The following is a 6,566-nucleotide window of genomic DNA, read 5'->3' as shown; positions in this document are numbered from 1 at the left end:
CATTGGGTCCACCTGTACCATTACCAGGGGATCCCTGAGGTGAGATATATAGGGGATCTTCGACAGACTGTGGTGGTGGAAGAGGTAAAGGACTGATGGCCTTGTCCATTGTCATCCTTTTAGGTGATGTGGGTAAGTCAAGTGACTCTTGGAAAGACAGCTCTCTTTTTGATGGTGACAGAATTGAAGCCAAAGTTTTTGTCACGATACGTCTGGTATGAGGTTGAAAGTGGATCTGCTTCTGTCGAGCGTCCAGCTTCTCCTGCAGCTTCTGGAGGATAAGCTCCACTAACATTCCGGTATCTGTTTTCGGAGCTGGCTTCGAAGCTTTAGAATCTGAGCTGTGCTTATGTTTCAGCAGCGAAGTTCCACTCTGTGTCAAAGCGGTGGATGTGGACGGGCGGCTGAGTGTCAGGGGGGTTGGCGTCAAAGTTTTCAATTTCAACTGGTGTTTCAGCGCTGAGCCTGAGGGTGGGCATCCATACCAGTCGCTCGGAGCCGACCATGGCCAAGTGGTGGTCCGAGGGTCTCTTGTTCAAAAGGGGCCATGTGTTTTTGGGAATGTTCAACACAGGGCTGACAGACAGGAGGTACCATACTCATTGACTGTGGGGACGGTGTCACAACTGTCATCTCAAAGTCAACTTCTGGGTCAGAGTCGGAACTGTCCCCAACCGAAAACACATTCTTCCACTATGGATGATTCAGGGTGGCGTTCTTCCTCTTCAACGACGTCTTCATAGCAGAATATGTCGGAAGTGTCGTCAAAGTTTCTCCGCTGCATTTCGAGCCGATGTGCTCAATTGTTTCAGAGTGTTTTCTTCGAGGTGAAGGAGCGATGGGCCTCGCAATCCACTTCTCTGTGTTTGGGAAACAAACACAGATTACAGATCTGGTGTGAGTCGGTCTGTGGATACTTCCTGTGGCAGTGAGGGAAGAAACAGAAGGGCACCCGTTCATCATCAGCAGAGCATTTTCTGGAGAGCATGGTGGAGAGTGAATAAGATGGCCCCGAAGGGGGAGGCAATGTAGGGGCCGCGGCCGAAGCGCGTTGACTCCACAAGCGATGAAGACCTCGATACATAAATATAGTGAAGCGCGATCAAAACAATAAAGATGAGGGTTAGAGCATATCACGAACTGAAGAGAGCATCGTAACGGTCTCGACCCAGAGCAGAAGCATACACGTCCGAATCCGACGGCAGAAAGAAAATCTAAAAATTTTGTCAAGAGGAGTCACTCGAGCTTGTGACTCTAAAGACTTTTTCGAAGAAAAACAACTTGCACCCATCCCGATCAAACACTAGATAGCAGGAGTATGCAAAGCATGTGAATCTACAGCTACACACACCTTGAACAAGGCCTTAAAATGATTGAGTTTCTTGGTTTATTTCCGCAAATGTTTTATTCAGTATATCCAAAATTTCCAATTGCCTTCTATTCAGAGTTGCCTGAGCAGAATGTGAATGTAACTTTTTTTCAATTGTCTATTTTACCAGCGGCTGCAGTTACGAGGACAAACTTTTCTTCCAGAAGGAGCTTGCAAAGGCTTTGGTTTCCACACTAAAAGCAGTGCTTAATTCGGAACTTATTTCATAGTATTGTATTTTCCCTCACTGGGCATTGGGCAGCCCTGCCAAGTAACACCCATTAGGGATTCGACTAATGCATTTTAGTGGCGGTGTCCGCATCACCGCACTAAAATGTATTAGTCACGCACTTACATCTTGCCAAATTGCATGCGCAATGAAGACCTGCGGCCTGCACACAATTAAGTAAGAAAAGCGCTGCTGTGCATCCATAAATTTGATTTGGCTGCCTCGGAGATCACAGGTGAAGGTGATGGCCTCAGGGGATTTGAAGTGTGTCTTTGACGCATTGTTTTTGAAATGGCTGGCACCGGATATAAAAGAGAAAATCTGCCTTGTTGAGGACCGACCTCAGCCTCTAGGACAAGTGGATTCGGTGCATTCTCTCATAGAGGCGGAGACAGAATCTGCTCTGCGCAGGCCGGGCCCCGCTCACGTGGATTCAGCGCTGCTTTCTGTTTTGCTACACACCAGGCGCCCACTCCTGTTGATCGAAGCAGGATGTTTTCATTACAGATTCCTAGTGCAGCCAGCCCGAGCTACAAGGAATTGCTACTGCCCCCAGATAAATTCAAGTAAGGAACATCATCAATGACCTTCTTGACATGTGCTGCCCTCCTCTGCTCTTTAAGGGTTGCTGGGGGCTATGTCAGTCACGGTCAATGACTCCACAAACTACAGCTACATTGACCATCCCGAGGCAGCAGGCATTATTTACCCACCACTGTCAGTGACTCCTTGGTAAGCCAAAAATAACGTGGTGATGAATGTTCCTGCTGCAGAGGGATCAGAGTTTTGTTTAGTGCAAGTTTGAACTCACCAGTAGCACAGGGGGCTAACATGTATGCTTCAAAAAATGTGTATTTTGCATATTACAAAAGAACAAGTTGCTTACCTTCGGTAACGCTTTTTCTGGTGGATACAGTATCTGCCTGTGGATTCCTCAACTTGTGAATATCCCCTGCGCCAGCATTCCACAGAACTTTTCTTTCCCAGCACTCCACGTCGACGTGGGTGACGTCACAATGCATCGGCTCCGCTCGCGACTCCGTACGACGTCACCGGAGCCATAAGAAGCCCACGTCGGCGTGATGACGTCAGTTTCACCCATTTTTTCCGAGCCTTCGAGGCGAACAGGTGAACCACCGACAACTCCAAGTATACACAGTATACAGAATACCAATACATATACATAGCATACAAAGCAAAGGAATGCTAAACAAACAAGCATTTCCTACAAATGTACAAGAAAGTATCAAAACATTCCAACAAGACCTCTTTCATAGAATACAAAGGTGGACAACGGGGAGGCGGGTGGGTCAGGGAGGAATCCACAGGCAGATACTGTATCCACCAGAAAAAGCGTTACCGAAGGTAAGTAACTTGTTCTTCTGATGGATACATCTGCCAGTGGGTTCCTCACCTTGTGAATAGATTCCCACAGCAGTCCCCACTCCCGGAGGAGGGTGTCCACCTTCCTATACCAGAAAGTCTTGTAATACAGAGCGCGCGAAGTGGCCCTCCCTCCTCATCGCAGAGTCCAAGCAATAATGCTTTGCGAAAGTATGGAGGGAGGCCCAAGTTGCGGCCTTACAAATATCTGCCACAGGAACACCCCGGGCCAAAGCAGATGTAGATGACTTAGCTCTAGTTGAATGAGCTCTAATGCCCTCAGGAGGGGTCTTACCAGTCAGGGCGTAGCAGATCTTGATGGCAAGGATAATCCATCTCGACAAAGTGCGCTTGTGCACTGCTCTTCCTTTTGAATGACCAACGTAGCCAATGAAGAGTTGGTCATCCAGACGAAAGTCTTTAGTCCTGTCCAAATAAAAACTCACAGCCCTCTTCGGGTCCAGGCGATGGAGTCTTTCCTCCTCTTTGGAAGGATGAGGAGGCGGATAGAAAACAGGGAGAGTAATGGACTGCCCCAAATGAAACGGAGTGACAACTTTTGGCAGGAAAGCAGCCCTGGTCCTGAGAACCATCCTTTCAGCATGCAAGGTTAAAAACGGGGGTTTAGAACTAAGAGCTTGAAGCTCACTCACCCTCCTTGCTGAGGTTATGGCTACAAGAAAGACCACCTTAAAGGACAACAGCCTCAAAGGACAGCTATGTAGAGGCTCAAATGGGGACCCCATCAGAAAGGTTAAAACAAGATTAAGGTCCCACTGAGGCATTACAAAAGGAGTGGGAGGAAACATGTTTGTAAGGCCCTTGATAAACCTCAGAACAACCGGAGTTTTAAAAAGTGATGGATGATCTGGAAGGCATAGAAAAGCCGATAAGGCCGAAAGATAGCCCTTGACAGTGGCCACAGCACAGCCCTGCTGAGCCAAGGAAAGAGCAAACTGGAGCACATCAGAAAGATGGGCTTTTATAGGGTCAATGGATCTCTCTCCACAACATTTTACAAATTTAGACCACCTGTAGGAGTAAATAGACTTGGTGGAGTGTCGCCTGGCCGATAAAATAACGTCCACCACATCAGGCGGGAGAGAGAATGAACTCAGGTTGCCCCGTTCAATCTCCAGGCATGAAGGTGTAAGCTCTGGAGGTGGGGGTGTAGAACCTGCCCCTCCGACTGCGAGAGGAGGTCTGCCCTCAGAGGGAGACGGAGCGGAGGGCACGAGGAGAGGTGGAGAAGATCTGTGTACCACACCCTTCTTGGCCAATCCGGGGCGATCAATATAACTTGGGCCCGGTCTTGGCGAACCTTCCTCAGAACCCGAGGAATCAAGGGTATGGGAGGAAACGCGTAAAGGAGTTGTGAGCCCCAACTCAACTGAAACGCATCCCCTAACGCCCCCTGCATCGGATACTGGAGACTGCAAAACGACGGGCAGTGCGCGTTCTCGCAAGTGGCGAACAGGTCCACCCAAGGGGTTCCCCACGTCCGAAAAATGTGACGAACCACCTCCGGATGGAGCCTCCACTCGTGGTCGGCGGAGAACTGCCGACAGACTGTCCGCACGCACGTTCAGCACCCCAGCCAGATGATTTGCCACCAGACAAATCTGATGGTCCTGAGCCCAGGACCAGAGACGCAGAGCCTCTCTGCAGAGACAACGCGACCCCACTCCTCCCTGCTTGTTGACATACCACATCGCGGTAGTGTTGTCCGTCAGGACTTGAACAGACTGACCGCGAAGGGAAGGGAGGAAGGCCTTGAGTGCCAAACGAATCGCCCGCAATTCCAGAAGGTTGATGGGAAGCAACCTCTCCTCTGGAGACCAAAGACCCTTGATCTCCAGATCCCCCAGATGAGCACCCCACCCAAAGGTGGATGCACCCGTAATCACTGTAGCCACCGATGGAGGAAGATGGAAGGGCTTTCCTTGGGACAGATTGCCCTCCACGCTCCACCAAGATAGATCCGCTGCAGCTTCTCCAGAGATCAAGATCGACTCCCTGAGATCTCCATTGTGCTGATACCACTGCCTGCGGAGGCACCACTGGAGCGCCCTCATGTGCCAGCGTGCGTGGTTGACCAACAGTATGCAGGAGGCGAACAGACCGAGCAGGCGAAGGACCTTCAGAACTGGAACAACCGCTCCATTGTGGAATAAAGGGACCATTTCCTGAATGTCGAGAATCCTTTGAGGAGGAGGGAATGCCCGACACACAGTAGTGTCCAGTACCGCCCCTATGAACAGGCCGCGTTGTGAGGGCACCAGGTGAGATTTGGGCACATTGATCGAAAAACCCAAGTCGAATAACAGCTGAGATGTCACCTGCAGATGACGCTGCACCATCTCTGGGGACTCTGCCTTCAGAAGCCAGTCGTCCAGGTAGGGGAAAACTGGAATCCCCGACCTCCTGAGATGAGCAGCCACCACTGCCATCACCTTTGTGAAGACTCGAGGTGCGGTAGTAAGACCAAACGGTAGGACCGCAAACTGGTAGTGTTGCGATCCAACCGTAAAACGGAGATAATTCCTGTGCGACTTCAGGATTGGGACATGGAAGTACGCGTCCTGCAAGTCGAGCGACACCATCCAGTCTCCTTGCTGCAACGCTTGAAGATCCTGCACAAGGGTCAGCATCTTGAATTTCTCCTGTTTCAGGTAAAAATTCAAGATTCTGAGGTCCAGAATCGGACGCAATCTGCCGTCCTTTTTGGGAATCAAGAAATACCGGGAGTAGCATCCCTAACCCCTTTCCTGCTCCGGAACTACCTCTATTGCACCCTTCTGCAGCAAGGCTAGAACCTCTTTCTGTAGGAGAATCAGATGGTCTTCCGAGCAATAACCTTGGCAAGGAGGGTAAGGGGGATGAAACTCCCGAAAGGGAAGGGCGTACCCAGTCTCTACGAGGTTCAAAACCCAAAGGTCTGTTGTAATAGATTTCCAACCCCGTAGAAAGTAGGACACCCGACCCCCCACACCTCCAAGACCGGCTCCAAGATGGCCTCATTGAAAGGCAACAAAGGCTCCGAAGCGGATGACAGAGAATGCAACACCTCCGTAAGTAAGTTCGATTTGTACTCCACAGAGGGCAGCTGCAAATCTAAGAGATCTGCGGCCTTCTTAATCACCACATGATGGGGCGCCAATTCCTGAGGTGGAGAAGATCTAGCTGACGTATGCTCCCACTCAGGGGTTGTATCCAACCCACTTGCCTCTTCAATCCCCTCAAACTCATCTGAAGAAGAGTCGACTTCACCTTCTTTCATATATCTTCCTTCCTCCAAAACCCTCTGGGCCTCCCTCCTCGATCGAATCCGAGGAGCCGGCGTCGTCGTACGCGGCGTCGGTGGAGCCAGAGGTCCTAGAGTCGGCGGCGCCATAGGTGGAGTCGGCGGCGCCGGACGTGGCGCCGATGGATTCGGACGCGGCGTCGAAGAAGGTTCCGAAGTCTGATGGTCCATCCGAAGTCGTGTCGAATCCCCAGACGGCGCCGGAAACGGCCACGAAGGCACCGTCGGCATAAAGGGCAAAAAGGGGGCCTGAGCATAATGCTGCGGCACCCCTAGAGTAT

This window comes from Triturus cristatus, chromosome 4_2 (genome assembly GCF_964204655.1).
Source record: "Triturus cristatus chromosome 4_2, aTriCri1.1, whole genome shotgun sequence".
NCBI lineage: Eukaryota > Metazoa > Chordata > Amphibia > Caudata > Salamandridae > Triturus > Triturus cristatus.
Note: the sequence above shows the minus strand (reverse complement) of the source record.